The sequence below is a fragment of the Thamnophis sirtalis genome, unplaced genomic scaffold (genome assembly GCF_051295495.1).
Source record: "Thamnophis sirtalis isolate CommonGarterSnake01/CBP01778 unplaced genomic scaffold, rThaSir2_p1.2 scaffold_10, whole genome shotgun sequence".
NCBI classification, from domain to species: domain Eukaryota; kingdom Metazoa; phylum Chordata; class Lepidosauria; order Squamata; family Natricidae; genus Thamnophis; species Thamnophis sirtalis.
In genome coordinates, this window is record NW_028261390.1 from 2109784 (window position 1) to 2125953 (window position 16170).

Here is a 16170-nt window from a genome sequence, read left to right on the forward strand (position 1 = left end):
TAAATAAATAAAGGGAGACTAGTATAGATCTATTTCAAGCTATTTAGCTCTCATCAGCTAGCCATACCCTTGCTGGGATTCGAACCTGTGCTGTATTGCATCTTAGGCTGATGTGTTAACCATTAAGCCAACAGAGTTCTTCTCCTTATATATATATGTAGGTCTCTGGTTATTCGGGCTTTCTCCCGCGTAAAATTGGAGGTGTCTTGGCGACGTTTCGACGAAATAGATAGATAGATAGATAGATAGATAGATAGATAGATAGATAGATAGATAGATAGATAGATAGTTTATTTTTCAACTTTCCAGCTACCTTCTAAAGTTATACACACAAACACACACATATATACATACATACACATATATGCATATATACATTCAGGCTTTGTTGTTGGATGTGTCTGCATCCCAGATCCACCTCCCTTTCGCTCTGGCTTCCTATCTGCCTCTTCCTGCTTGTCAATAAACAAGGGTCGTGTGAATGATTCTCCCCGGGCTTGACGAGCAGGAGACTCAGCTCCTTTGGATCCGAATTGATTTCCTATCCATCGCAAATGCCCCCTGACCTTTGACATCCAATCTTGCCTGGCACGGGAGTTCAGCGTGGTTAAACAAAGGGAATCGGAATTAGGTTGCATAGCCAATGAAGGAGGGAGGCAGGGGGAAGGACGCAGAGAAAGAGGAGGGTCCCCCTTCCCAACACATCCTCTCCCCCCCCCCCGGCAAAAGACTCCCACAGAATTGGCACCTGCTGGTTAACAGAATATCAGATTTGGAAGGGACCCTGGAGGTCTTCTAGTCCAACCCCTGCTCAAGCAGGAGACCCTATGCAGACGAATCCAATCTCTTCTTAAAAACCTCCAGTGTTGGGACATCCACAAACTTCTGGAGTTGTTCCTCTGATTGATTGTTCTAAGAGTCAGGAATTCCTCCTTAGCTCCAGGTTGCTGATCTCCTTGATTAGTTTCCACCCATTGCTTCTTGTCCCGCCTTCAGGGGCTTTGGAGAACAGGTTGTGTCCCCCCCCCCTTCTTTGTGGCAGCCCATCAATACTGGACCATGTCTTCATGTCATCCGGTGTGTGGGCAAATGCTATATAGTACAAGTGTAAGCAGAATAACAGAGTTTGGAAGGGACCTTGGAGGTCTTCTAGTCCAACCCCCTGCTTAGGCAGGAAACCCTACACCACTTCAGACCAATGGCTATCCAGCATCTTCTTAAAGACTTCCAGTGTTGGGGCATTCACAACTTCTGGAGGCAACTTCTGTTCCACTGATTAATTGTTCTAACTGTCAGGAAATTTCTCTTAGTTCTAAGTTGCTTCTCTCCTTGGTTAGTTTCCATCCTTGGCTTCTCGTCCTGCCTTCGGGTGCTGTTGGCAAATAGGTTGACCCCCCCCCCTTCCTCTCTGGGGCAGCCCCTCAAATATTGTAACCCTGCTATCGTGTCTCCCAAGTTCACGGCTTCATCATCTTGCTGCCAGCTTGAGGATGGGACACTGGGCCTTGCCCCCTCCTTGGGCCGATTCACTGTCTGAAGACGGTGCCCCGTGGAGGGATCCTCGATCTGTAAATCCACTAGCGCTTTCCCATGGTCCAACAGTTCTGTAACTGATCCAATTCTTTCAGCGATCTCTTCCCCCCCCCATTTCCGCCACGCACAAATATTTCAACTCTTTCATCAGCCCTACTGCTTAACTTTTATTTCAACGTTCAGTAGCGCTTGGTAAGGCCTTGGTAAGGCCACACTTGGAATGTTGCACCCAGTTTTGGTGGCCACAATATTAAAAAAAAGACGTGGAGACTCTAGAACAGTGTTTCTCAACCTTGGCAACTTGAAGATGTCCGGACTTCAACATTCGCTGGCTGGGGAATTCTGGGAGTTGAAGTCCGGACATCTTCAAGTTGCCAAGGTTGAGAAACACTGTCCTAGACACTGAATTGTTTATACACGAATGCTGGCTGGGGAATTCTGGGACTTGAAGTCCAGACATCTTCAAGTTGCCAAGGTTGAGAAACACTGTCCTAGACACTGAATTGTTTATACACGAATGCTGGCTGGGGGAATTCTGGGACTTGAAGTCCAGACATCTTCAAGTTGCCAAGGTTGAGAAACACTGTTCTAGAAAGAGTGCAGAGAAGAGCAACAAAGAGGATTAGGAGGCTAAAATATAGGAAGATCGGTGCAGGAATTGGGCGCTTCTACTCTAGTGAAAAGTAGGGCGACATGATAGCAGTCTCCCCAATATTTGAGGGCTCCTGCAAAGACTAGAGGCTCAAACTATTTTCCAAAGCACCGAAAAGTAAGGCAAGAAACAATGGATGGGAACTAAGCAAGGAGAGAAGCAGTTTGGAAACAAGGGAGAAATTTCAGTTAGAACAATTCGATTCATTTCAGAAGTTGCGAGTGCTCCACAACTGGATGTTTTTGAGAAGAAACTGGACCGCCGTTGTCTGAAATGGCGTAGGGTCTCCTGATTGAGGAAGGGGCTGGATTAGAAGACCTCCAAGGTCCTTTCCAGCTCTGTTCTTCTGTTACTCTGCAATCCCATAAGGTAGTAGGGTAACAAGAAAAATCAGAGGCCGTCACTATCATCCAGGATCAGGACTTAGAGGGATGTTGCAAAAGATGATGATGAGAGAATAAGAAGGAGAAAAAGAAGAAGAAGATATCAATTCAGTTGTATCAGATTCTTGGCAATTCTATGGACCAGCTCTCTCCACGTATTCCAATCTTGTGCTGCTTCTCTTGAGTTCTTGCAAAAATAGATTCCCTTTCTTGTCTATATTTTCGGCGCACCGTCCATTCCAGAGCTGCCCTCCACCGCCAGGATGAGTGCAGAGCAAAATATGCCCTGAAGCTATACAGTTGTGATCCTCAATCACCGCTAGCCAAGAGGCCAGGTGCCTTCGCCCAAGGCTACCTATCCCATCGCTGGAGATTTAATCCGGTTCTCCTTTCGGTGTGCAACCAGTTTCTAGATTGCGGTCCAGGTCTCTGAGCCAGGAGAGGGCCGGGCTGTTCCGGCTAGTCATGCAAAGGCATTATGTGTGAGTGATACAATTTGTGGGTGACAATTCGGTCAAGGAACGCTGGAAAAAAATTGCATTCAGCCATCGCTGGATCAGGCCGTAAGTGGGCAGCTTTGGCGCCCGATGACCGAAGCGGAGAAAGTCTCCTAAGAGAATAGAGGAACGGGCCCCCTCAAAGCTCAGGAAATCTACGTCACAACAAATGGAAGAGAGTTTAGCCCTTTTTATCTGGCTTTGAAGGTGACCTTTTGGGGGGGGGCATAAAGACCACCAAGGTTGGGAAAGATGGGAGGCGAAAGGAGAAGGGGACGGCAAAGACCGAGGCGGTTCTGTCGTATTTCTCCAAAGTCTAGATGGTAGTGGCAGTATTTCTCTCTTTCTGGTTTTTTGCTCCGGAGTGAAGCTTTCCAATTGCTAAGTGAAATCTGACTTTCCAAGGAGTCACTCTGGAAAAAGGCAGCGGTGGGCCATTACAAGCATCCACATTTTTGAAATATTCCTCATTCTTGTTTGAACCATCTGGGCTGAATTCATTCAGAAAGAAGCATCGCTGTCTTATTTTTATTTTATTTTTTAATGTTGGTCCGGATAGAAATGTCAGCCTGCCTGCCTGCCTGCCTCTCTCTCTCTCTCTCTCTCTCTCACTCACTCTCACTCTCTCACTCACTCTCTCTCTCATCTGTCCATCCATCCATCTCTCTATCTCTCTACTAATCTGCCTGCCTGCCTGCCTGCCTACCTACATGTGTCTGTCTGTCTGTCTGTCTGTCTGTCTGTCTGTCTCTCTCTCTCTCTCTCTCTCTCATCTATCTATCTATCTATCTCATCTATCTATCTATCTATCTACCTATCATTATCTATCTATCTATCTATCTATCTATCTATCTATCTGTCTCATCTATCTATCTATCTATCTATCTATATCTATCTATCTATCTATCTATCTATCTATCTATCTATCTATCTATCTATCTATCTATCTACCTATCATTATCTATCATCTATCTATCTATCTATCTATCTATCTATCTATCTATCTATCTATCTATCTATCTATCTATCTATCTAACTACCTATCATTATCTATCATCTATCTATCTATCTATCTATCTATCTATCTCTATCTATCTATCTATCTATCTATCTATCTATATCATCTATCTATCTCTATCTATCTATCTATCTATATCATCTATCTATCTATCTATCTAATATATCTATCTATCTAATCAATCTATCTATCTATCTATCTATCTATCTATCTATCTATCTATCTATCTATCTATCTATCTATCTATCTATCTCATATTCCAATATCTTGTGCCAAGGAGAAGGAAAATCACTTCTTTCCCCCATAAATTATATTTTTGCCTTTCTCTTTCATGGATCCTGAGTGAGCCACATTTTTTTTTTAAAAAAATCCTCATCCTAATCTTTTCTAGATTTATCTAAGTGAACCGGATTCGTCCAACTTTCATTCTTCCTTCTCTCCAGTTTGGACTTGTATTGTCTAACTACTTATTTCCTTTCCTTCTATCCATCTCTCTTTCAATTTTGGGGTCTGTTTTTTTCCCTGGTGAGAAACAAGTAGATGAATGCTTCGGTTGCAGAGTTAATAACGTTCCCCAGCAAAGCCCAGCTGAATCTGCAGATTGAGAGATATCGCCCTGCACTGAAGTTTCTTTGAAAGCCAGATTGGGTTGTCGTTATTGTTCAGTCACTGTGTTGTGTCCGACACTTTGCGACACCGTGGGCCAGAGCACGCCAGGCTCCCTTGTCCTCCACTGTCCCCCAGAGTTTGCCTGAATTCATGTTTGTTATCTCCATGACACTATCAGAATAAGAGAATAGAATTGCAGAGCTGGAAGGGACCTCGGAGGTCTTCTAGTCCAACCCCCTGCTCACGCAGGAACCCTACACCATTTCAGACAAAAGGTTGTCCCATCTCTTCTTGAGAACCTCCAGTGTTTCAGAAATTCACAATTCCTGGAGGCAAGTTGTTCCACTTTCTCCCTGTTGCTTGTCATTTTGTCCCATTAATGCAGTGGTTCCCAAACTTGGCAACTTTAAGACTTGTGGACTTCAACTCCCAGAATTCTCCAGCCAGCAGAGCTGGCTGGAGAATTCTGGGAGCTGAAGTCCACAAGTCTTAAAGTTGCTAAGTTTGGGAACCACTGCATTAATGGACCAATCATTTCCTTGACTTTTTCTCTTGTTTTTCACATGTTGAAAGAAGCTTCGGGGTTTTTGTTGTTGTTGTTATTTTTAACTTTTGTTGCAAGCCTTAGTTCATTTTGAGCCTTAGCTTTCCTAATTCCGTCTTTGCAGCCTCGGGCTCTTTGCTGCTATTCTGCCTTAGTTGTGTTCCCTTCTTTTCCCCACTTTTTCTGCATGGCCTTTTCGTCTTTCCATTTATCAGAGGGTTTTCTGTGCGGCCATGCTGGTTCCCACTATCTTAACCATCTCATCCTCTGCCGTCCCCTTCTCCTTTCGCCTTCCGTCTTTCCCAACATCCGATAAAGTCTTCTTCAAAGCCAGGTTTTTAAAAAGGCTAAACTCTCTTCCATTTGTTTTGACAAAGCTGAATGTTTTTATTTTGTGTACGATTGGCCTTTCTGTCCACCTGATCAGCAGAACAAAGAGAACAGCCAGAAGAGACTCAAAACAGCCTCCGTACAGTTGCAATACAGAAGAAAAAAATTCCTAATGAGCACTTGGATATCTCTGCCATTCCAGGTTGGACATGAGGCTGCCCACTTCCTTGTGCTTATAATGTTTCATGTCTGAATTCCAATCCAGGGGAAATTTAGCAAATCCATCCTGGATGGGGGAAAACTAGGAGCTGCTTCATTCCAGAGTTAATGTTTGTTCCGCGTCCGTTCCCCTTGCTCTGTCCGTAAGGTGCAACCGAAGGCAGTGCTAAGCCGAGCTGATAAATGGAAATAAATAATAATTTAATCAGGCGCCGGCACACGGGCATTTGATGGTGCAGTGGCGCATGCATTTGAATAAAGAGGTTTTGCTCCTGTCAGGAAGATATTTTTTTTCAATTTCATATATACATTCACAATTATATGATCTCATAACTGTTATTAATAATATGTATTTATAACAATTTTTCCCTACTGTTAACAATATACTTGAAGATTGCTTTCTTACCATCCCATAGATCCCTCTTATCTTACAACGGTCCTACTTCTTCTTCCCTCCCTCCCTCTTTCCTTCCCTCGTTTCTTCTCTCCTACTCCCCTTCCTTCCCTCCCTCCTTCCCCTTCCCTCCTTCCTTCCTTCCCTCCTTTCTTTTCTCCTTCTCTCCTTCCTTTCCCCCTTCCTTTCCTCCTTCCTTCCCCCCTTCCTTCTCTCCTACATTCCCTCCTTCCTTCCCTCCTTTCTTCTCTCCTTCTCTTCTTCCTTCCCTCCTCTGTCAGGAAGATTTGGGTGGTTGAAATCCAGCAACGTAAGGCCAGGAATTGTGTGGAATTCTTTTTTTTTTTTTTAAAATCCCCTGGCCAGATGTGTGAATTCATGTGAGTGCAGAATCCCTTTGAGTTTAATGCTGAATTGTCAGCCACGATCACTCAGCCTCTCCCAGGCAGGTCTGGGAACATTATCGCTTCCGAGATATTTGTTAAGCGACGAGGTTCGCTTACGGCGTGAAAATACGGAGGGAGGCTTACAACCACAATTGGGCCCAAAGTTTCTGTCACTAAGTGGGACGACCTTATTTTGCCCCTTCGTACGATCATTCTTCCACCGTTGTGAAGCGAATCGCTGCAGTTGTTAAGTTAGTCACATGGTTGTTAAGTGAATCCGGCTTCCCCATTGGCTTTGCTTGGCAGAAGGTCGCAAAAAGAGGATGACGTGAAACACACACACACACACACACACACACATACACACACACCGGGGAAACTGCGACCGTCATAAATATGAGCCAGTTTTCCAGCGTCCGAATTTTGATCCCGAGACACTGCAACGGTCGTAAGTGTGAAAAAGTATCTTTTTTTCAGTGCCGTTGAATGGTCACTCAATGAACCGTTGTAAATCGAGGACTACCTGAAGTCTTGAATCTCAGTAGCCTGCGGCAAACAAGGGGAACCTCTTGAAAGCAACGAGATTGAAAGTGGAATGTCGAAAGGAAACAATTGGGTTTCCTGCTTGAAAGAAGAAACTTTGCAGAATTTGCATGCAGCCCCCGGCCGGCTGTGGCTTATGGTGGTTGGGGAAAATTGCAATTTCACTGACCTCGATGAAGCCTGGCGGACTACTCCGTGAGTGTGCGCCTGTACGTGCGTGTCAGATCAACCAATCAGAGTAATGCTGGAAGGGACCTTGGAGGTCCTCTAGTCCAACCCCCCGGCTCAAGGAGGAGACTCTGTATGATAAGCGTCTGTCCGGTCTCTACTTAAAAGCCCGCTTCTTCCTGTTGGATTTCTGGCTGGTGATCCTCATCTCCAGCTGCAGGTATTCCCAAATGAATCAGAATAGAGCTTTGAGGGGGGTCTTGGAGGTCTTCTAGTCCAACCCCTGACTCAAGCTGGAGACCCTCTACCATTCCAGCGATGTGGCTGTCCACTCTCTTCTTAAAAGCCTCCAGTGATGGAGCCCCCCACAACGTCTGGTGGCAAGCAGTTCCACTGGCTAATTGTCCTCACGGTCGTAAATTTCTTCCTTAGTTCCAAGTTGCTTCTCTTCTGGATTAGTTTCCATCTATCGCTTCTGGTTCTGTCTTCATGTGTTTTTGGGGAATAGCTTGACCCCCCCTCAAACATTGGGAGACTGCTATCCAGTTGCTCCCAGTCCTTCAGATCTGGTGATAGCACAGAGTTTAGGAGCGAATAGTGACAAGGCCTTGAGTTATGACGTTGGGTTCTTAAACTTAGAACAGTGGTTCCCAAACTTGGCAACTTTAAGACTTGTGGACTTCAACTCCCAGAATTCTCCAGCCAGCTCTGTCAACCACTGACTTAGAATATGGAATAATAGGGTTGGAAGGCACCTGGGAGATCAACGGGGAAGCCAGACTCCTTAACAACCCTGTTATCAACTTATTCAACCAACCAACCAATCAGAAATGGAGCTGAAAGGGACCTTGAAGGTCTTCTAGTCCAGCCCCCCTGCTCTAACAGGAGACCCTCTACTATTCTGCACTTCTTAAAAGCTTCCGGCGATGGAGCACCCACAACGTCTGGTGGCAAGCTGTTCCGCTGGTTAATTGACCAGGAAGTTTCCTCTTCATTCCATGTTGCTTCTCTCCTTGGTTAGTTTCCATCCGTTGTTTCTTGCTTTCTGGTGCTTTGGAGAATAAGTTGACGCTTCCCCCCCCCCTTCTTCTTTTGGGGCAGCTCTTCAAATGCTGCTATCATGTCACACACACACACACACCCGGCCCTTCTTTCCGCTGGAGTAGCTGTCCTGCCATCCTTCTTTCTTTCTTTTATGACGTTCCTGGCTCCGGTTTTCTCAGCGGTGGGTCCAGTGCGGAGCCCCAGGTGTCTTTTCCTGTAACAGGCCGGGCGCTGGTCTGCTTTGCTAGGAAATGCTCTGATTTTCTTTGAATTATTAATGGAAGCCTCTCCGGCGTCGTCGGGGGGGGGGGGGCTGACAGAGCCCCCCCCCCACACTCCCAATCTGTAGGCCGCCGCCCCTCCTCCTCCTCCATTCCTGGGGCCTTTGGGGAAATGGAGATAGAATTGAATGCAGGTGCAGGAAGAGGGAAGCTGCGGTGAGGAAGTTTCTCCCCTTTTAACCCTTCACTTTCTCCATCTGCGCACAGCCCCCCCCCCCGCCTAGGCTGGGTATGTGTGTGTGTGTGTTTGTGTGTGTGTGTGTCAGATGCCCGTTGGCCTCCCCCCTCCCCACCCCACCTCAAGTCGGTATCCCCAACACTTGGAAAAGGAGGAGGGCTGGCAAGTTGGGGAAGAATGGTGGGATTGTGCCACGGGCAAGGGTCCTCCCGAGGTCATCTAGCCTGGCCCTCTTGGATGTAGGAAGCCAGTTCTAAGTCATCCCGAAGAGAGAGAGGGCTGCTGGATTGGAAGCAGAGAGGAGACATTTGGGGGCCTCGAGTGACCCTTTAGAACGGCTCCAAAGATATACACACACACACACACAAACAAACACACACAGACACACAAACACAGCTATAAAAACACCCAAAATAAATATACATAGCACTAGAGATACAGGTAAGTCCTTGACGGGACTTGATGAGAGAAGGGACTTATGGCCGGTTTTCCACCCTTACGGCCGTTGCAGCATCCCCCCATGGTCACGTGATCAAAATTCAGAGGCTTGGCAAGTGACTCGTATTTATGACGGTGGCAGTGACCCGGGGGGTCCCCTGATTTCCCCTTTTGCGACCGTCTGATAAGCAACGGGGAAGGCAAGATTCATTCCACAAACCGTCCTGCTGATTTAACTGCCGTGGTTCACTTAACGACGGTGCGCCGAAAAGATTGTAAAACGGGGCAAAACTCACTGAACTCCACCGTCCCAGTGGAAAGTTCTGGGCTCGGCTGCGGTCGTGAGTCGAGGGCTGCGTGTGCTACCCACGCGACAGCTTTCTGCCCCAGCCGCTTAACTTTTTAAAGAGATAACGCAAAGACTCTCTGGGTAAATACGAAGACTTCTCAGGGATTCCAGAGGCATTCGTAGAAATGTGGTTTGCATTTAATTTTCTGGAACAAACCGAAGCAAGATATCTGAGCGGGGTGCGGCAGAGAAGCCGAATCAGAGAGAGAGAGAGAGAGAGGGAGGGAGAGGGAGAGAGAGAGAGAGAGGGAGAACAGGAATGAAAAACTGGAATTAAGACTGTCTGCCTGTAACTCCCGAGGGATCAGCAGGTGACATTAAGTGAGGAACCCGATCTCCGTTGTCGCAAGAGGCTCACAGCCGAAGTGTCGTTGGGCTGTTGGCTTTAGGGCCGTGTCACATATCATCTTTTGAAAAAGTCAGCAGTAGCCGAAAGCTGACAGACGGACGGACGGAGGGAGGGAGGGAGGACTGGAAAATAATCTGCCAGTCCCTGTAAAACTGGTTTTGCAATGGGTGGAAACTCATCATTTCATGACCCAACTAGGTAACATCATCAATGCTAGAAAGGAGAGGTGCGGGAGGAGGATTGTGGATCCTTGCTGCTCTCTGAGCTTGGTGGTTTTCTTGCACATTTGGCCCAGAAGATCTCTGTATCACACCCAATGTGTCAACGCACCTGGTCCACTTAATTCCTTAGCATTCTGAAGCTTTTCTGTCCAATATTGTCCAAACCTTTCAGAGATTCAAATACAGTGCACAAATGTCAATAGTTCATGTAGTGACCGTTCAAATTTACAACAGCACTTAATGTCTTATGGCCATTTTTCACATTGCGACCTTTGCAACATCCCCATGATAATGTGGTCAAAATCCAGATGCTTGCCAACTGTTTCCGATTTACGGCAATTGTGGCCTCCTTGGGATCATGTGATCCCGTTTGGCGAGCTTCTGACAAGGCAAGTTGATAGGAAAGCCAGATTCACTTAACAACGCTGTTACTAACTTAACAACGGCAACAATTCATTTAAGAAATGTGGCAAGGAAGATGGTAAATTTGCAGTGGTGGGGGAGGGAGGATTTGCTGAACAAGCGTCTCCTTTAGCAGCAGAATTTTGGGACTCAATTGTGGTCGTAAGTCGAGGACCACCTGTATTACCTCCGTCACTACCGCCCTATTTTCCCCCTCTTTCTCCCTCTGGATTCTTGTTTCTTAGCTAAACGGATCTTGGGGAAAAACAGTGGATGGAAAAGTTATTTCTTTAGGGAATTGCACCGAGAAAGGGAAAGTTGGCCTCGCTTTTTGTGTGTGGGTTGCAGATTGGGAAGAAATTTTGTTTTGCATTGTTAAAAGAAAATAAAAAGGATGCCCCCCCCCTCTATTTTCTCTAATTACTCTTCCCTTTTCTGACTGAAAAGCCAAACCAGCTTTTCCTGGCCTCGGTAAGGCGGGTAGAAAGAATGGAAAAACCAGCCTTCCTAACAGATCAGCATGGAAACCCTTGTTAGTTGCGAAGTCGTGTCCGACCCATCGGGACCCCACAGTTAGAACTCAGTGGAACTCCTTGCCACCAGAGGTTGTGGGTGCTCCATCACGGGGGGATTTTAAAAGGAAATGGACAATCTGGAATGGCATAGCGTGTCCTGCTTGACCTCAGGGTTAGACTAGAAGACCTCCAAGGTCCCTTCCAACTCTGTCATTCTGTATTGTGTAAATGTTCAGAAAAGGAGGACTAAGGATGACATGATAGCAGTCTTCCAATACTTGAGGGGCTGCCCCAAAGAAGAGGGGGGGGGTCAACTTATTTTCCAAAGTACCAAAAAGCAATGGGTGGAAACTAATCAAGGAGAGAAGCAACCTGGAACTAAGGAGAAATTTCCTAACAGTGAGAACCAGTGGAACAGCTTGCCACCAGAAGTTGTGGCTGCTTTATCATTGGAGTTTTTCAAAAAGAAACTGAGCAACTGTCAGGGAATCGTGCAGCAGCTGTCCCAATGAAGTCAGGGACACTGACCCGAACTTGTAGTTTTATATAAATAAATATATTCAACCGTCTATATTTGTATCAGTCAAGATGGGAGCATCGTGAGGTAAAATCCACACAGGAACATCCTCATGAGGTAAATCACCCATTACATGGAAGAAAAAGGCGGGAAAGAAGGAAACGCCCCCTTTTACCCACGGCCACCAATCACAGCGCTCGTTGCCTCATGCAGGAGCCAGCTCTGTCCAATCAATCGGCTCCGAGTGTCTGTCCTGACAGATGGCACAACTGTCGTTTACATTTAAATTATCTTAACAACCACCGTTTGTTTGAAATTGTGTAGGCAGTGTTTCTCAACCTTGGCAACTTGAAGTCCTGTGGACTTCAACTCCCAGAATCCCCCAGCCAGCTATGCTGGCTGGGGGATTCTGGGAGTTGAAGTCCACAGGACTTCAAGTTGTCAAGGTTGAGAAACACTGGTGTAGGGTCTCCTGCTTGAACAGGGGTTGTGGGGGGGTTGGACTAGAGGACCTCCCGAGGTCCCTTCCAACTCTGTTCCTGCTATTGTGTTATTATGATATATCATTCTGAAATGCGTATCTGAAAGTTTGGATAGTTTCAAAAAAAAAAAAAAGAAAAAAGAAAAGGGATGAAAAGGGAGTTTTCATTTGGTATCAAGGCTCATGCGTTGATGCAGAATATTTTAATGCATAAAAATGAGGGCCGGTGAAAGAATTCTTGGTTGATTAATCATCTCCCTTTTAACTGATTGACTTAATTTGAATACATTTTCTTATTGCCGCTACCTCGGTCGCTTACTTTGGACCAAAAAAGAAAACTTCCTTCTATTCGTCTCTTTTTCTCCTTCCTGCCATCCCTTCCATCTATCTCCTTCCTTTCTTTCCTTCCTTCCTTCCTCCCCTCTTTTTCTCCTTCCCTCCATACTTCCCATCTATCTCCTTCCTTCTTTCCTTCCTTCCTTCCCTCTTTTTTTCCTTCCCTCCATACTTCCCATCTATCTCCTTCCTTCTTTCTTTCCTTCCTTCCCTCTTTTTCTCCTTCCCTCCATCCCTCCCAGCTATCTCCTTCTTCCCTTCCTTCTTTCCATCTATCAATCCACCCCTCTCTTCTTCTCCTACCCTCCATCCCTTCCATCTATCTCCTCTTGTCTTTCCTTCCTTCCCTCTTTTTCTCCTTACCCCCATCCCTCCCATCTATTTCCTTCCTTCCTTCCATCCATTGATCAATCCATCCCTCTCTTCTTCTCCTACCCTCCATTCCTTCATTATCTCCTCTCCTTCCTTCCTTCCCCTCATTTTCTCTTTGCCCCGTCCCTCCCATCTATTTCCTTCCTTCCATCAATCCCTCCCTCTCTTTTCACATATGTTCCATCCCTCCCATCTACCTCTTCTTGTCCTTCCTTCTTTCCTTCTTCCTTCCAACGACCCCTCCCTTTCTTTTTTTCATACGTTCCATCTCTCCTATCTATTTCTTCTTGTCCTTCCTTCCTTCCTTCCTTCCCCTCCTCCCTCCCTCCTTCTCTGAATAATCTAAATAATATACACTTCCATTTTTCATTGTTGATCATACAGCCAGTAAGATGTTTGGACTGGATTTGGCATTTTTACCCACCAATTGAGTCCTTCCCAAGGACCTGGGAAAGGCAGATGTGCTTGTTATAGGGTTTCCTGTCTAGGCAGGGGGTTGGGCTAGAAGACCTCCAAGGTCCCTTCCAACTCTGCTATTGTATTGCATTGTATTGTATTGTATTGTATTGTTTGAGTTAATGAAAGGTATCATCACAGGATGTCAGCTCTTCCAAGTCAAGCTGCCTTTTGCAATTGACCGATGGTGAATTTGTCAATGCCGATGGTGTTTAAGGAGTGCGCCAGTTGTTTTGGGATTGCATCCAAGGCACCTATCCCTAGTACCATCTTTGCTTGGCTTTTGCCACAGTCGTCCTACTTCTATTTTGCAGGTCTTCCTGTTTTGAGTTTTTCTCTCATTCTTTCTGTTCCCTTCTGCTGTTTCCAGCTATTGTGACATCTGTTATCCAAGCTTTTTTCTTTCTTTCTTTCTTTCTCTTTCTAATCGACAATTGTTAAGTGTGGAGTGTTTTGTGGCGGGAGCTTCTCTTGTTTGAATTCTCAAGTCCCAGGGCAATTTTATCTCTTTCCTTTTCTTCCTCTGTTTCGGTGGCTGTGTCTGGGTTGCAACATTCAGGTTTTAAGACTTTTACGGGGGTCAACCTCTCTACAAGTTGGGCCGGTTGAAATTTTATTTATTTATTTAATTGTTTTTTTAAAAAAATAAATAAATTATTTAGTCTTTCAAAGGTAAAACTACAGGTAATCCTAGATTTACAGGAGTTCACAACACCACTGGGAAAAAATGACATCACCGTTGTTCACACTTCGGACCGTTGCAGCATCCCCGTGGTCACATGATCAAAATTCGGCCGCTTGGCAGCTGACTCATATTTATGACGGTTGCAGTGTCATAATGATGATTATGATCCCCTTTTGCGACCTGCTGACAAGCAAAGGCTATAGGGAAGCTGGATTCACTTAACAACAGGTTACCAACTTAACAGCTGCAGTGATTCACTTAATAACTGTGGCAGGAAAGGTTATAAAATGGGGGCAAAATTTAACAATTATCTCGCTTACCCAACATAAGGTTTGGGCTCAATTGTTGTCGTAAGTCGAGGACTCCCTGTACCGGGCCCCAGTTGGGTTTTGGGTTTCCGGACAGCTGTTTCCTACAGCTGGGTCTCTCTCAGGTTTCCTTTAATCTCCTAAAATTTCTCCTTCATTTATGATTTTTTTTTTCTCCCTCTCACGGATGGTTTTTTCAGAACGGCATTGTACTTTAATTCCCCAAATAAATGAAACCAGTGCAGTAAATTTCCTTTATACCTAACATTACCTTTGGCAAGTTCCAAAGGGGTTGAAATTCCTGCTTTTCCCCCTTTCTGTGCAAGTCCAGGTGTCTAAAGCGTTGATTATAGTTCCCGGGGAGTTTAACGTATTTGTTGTCTGGATTGTAATGCGGTCATTTCCCAACTATGGATGGCAGAGATTATTATATCACCAAAATATGCTTTCTTTGCAGAAAATCTGCAGTTCCAGGCTTGAAAAACACAAAGCCAGGCCTAGAAATATAGCAGTTCATTTAGTGACGGCTTAGTAACCATTCAACGTTACAACGGCACTGGAAAAAAGTGACTTATCACCATTTTTCACACTTAATGACTGTTGCAGCATCTCTCTGGTCATGTGATCACGGTCACACTTTCCCAGCATCGTGTGATTCCCTTTTGTGACTTTCTGACGTGCAACGCCAACGGGGAAGCCGTTACTAACTTAACAACTGCAGGGATTCGTTTAACGACTGTGGGCAGGAAAGGTCCTAAAAGTGGGCAAAACACGTTGACTAACTGTGCCGCTTAGCGACATCAAGGTTGGGTTCGATTGTGGTCATAAGGCGAGGACTACCTATAGATGAAGTTGCACCTGGAGGGAGGATGCGAGGAACGTGTCCTCGTCAGACTACCCATAGCAAAGTTGTTAGAGGTTGTGTGAATTTTGCCCTCTGCTATAATGGAAGGCACAATGTTGTGCACCCAAAAAGGATGCAGCTTAGTAGAATGAACCCTGGTGTGTAAATAAGAAAAAAATTGGATTTCTTCTGCCAGTGAATATCTGGGAACTCTCAGATGAAGCCTCTCCACGAAACAGAAAAAAAAAGGAGCAATGGGGCAACCTAGCCATCCCAATGTTCTTTAGATGTTTCTCTGGATTGAAATTCTCAAAAGTCCAAGGTTGGGAAATCCTTTGGAGCTGTAGAGCCCTTGGTTGCTCTCCGAGCTTGGTTGTTTTCTTGCAGACATTTCATGACCTAACTAGATAATGTGGGCAGGCTCCATTATGGTTGTACGTCAAAGATTACCTGCGGGGAGGGGGGGGAATCGACTGGAAGACCTCCAAGGTCCCTTCCAACCCTATTTGCCTTTGATTCTGCTGTTCTGTTATTCTGTTGCTTCTTACTGTTATTCTCTTACTTTGTTATTCTGTTACTCTGTTATTCTGTTATTTGTTACTCTATTACTCTGTTATTCCGTTATTCTGTTATTCCTTTACCTTGTTATTCTGTTACTCTATTATTCTGTTATTTGTTACTCTATTACTCTGTTATTCTATTACTCTGTTATTTCGTTATTCCTTTACCTTGTTATTCTGTTACTCTATTATTCTGTTATTTGTTACTCTGTTATTCTATTACTCTGTTATTCTATTACTCTGTTATTCCAGTTTTCTGTTATTCCATTACTCTGTTATTCCAGTATTCTGTTACTCTGTTATTCCAGTATTCTGTTATTCTGTTATTCTATTACTTTGTTATTCTGTTATTCTGTTATTTGTTACTCTATTATTCTGTTATTCTATTATTCTGTTATTCCAATATTATGTTATTCCAGTATTATGTTATTCCATACTCTGTTACTCTGCTATTCTATTACTCTGTTATTCCATTATTCTGTTATTCTATTACTTTGTTATTCTGTTACTCTGTTATTCTGTTATTTGTTACTCTATTATTCTGTTATTCTGTTATTC

At 44.9% G+C, this 16170-nt stretch overlaps 1 protein-coding gene across 1 annotated transcript in view; it reads left to right on the top strand.

The window, feature by feature from the left end:
- Window positions 1-16170, top strand: part of LOC106540220 (transcription factor COE1) — a gene marked incomplete in the record, with an annotated part of 79000 nt that overhangs the window by 2953 nt on the left and 59877 nt on the right.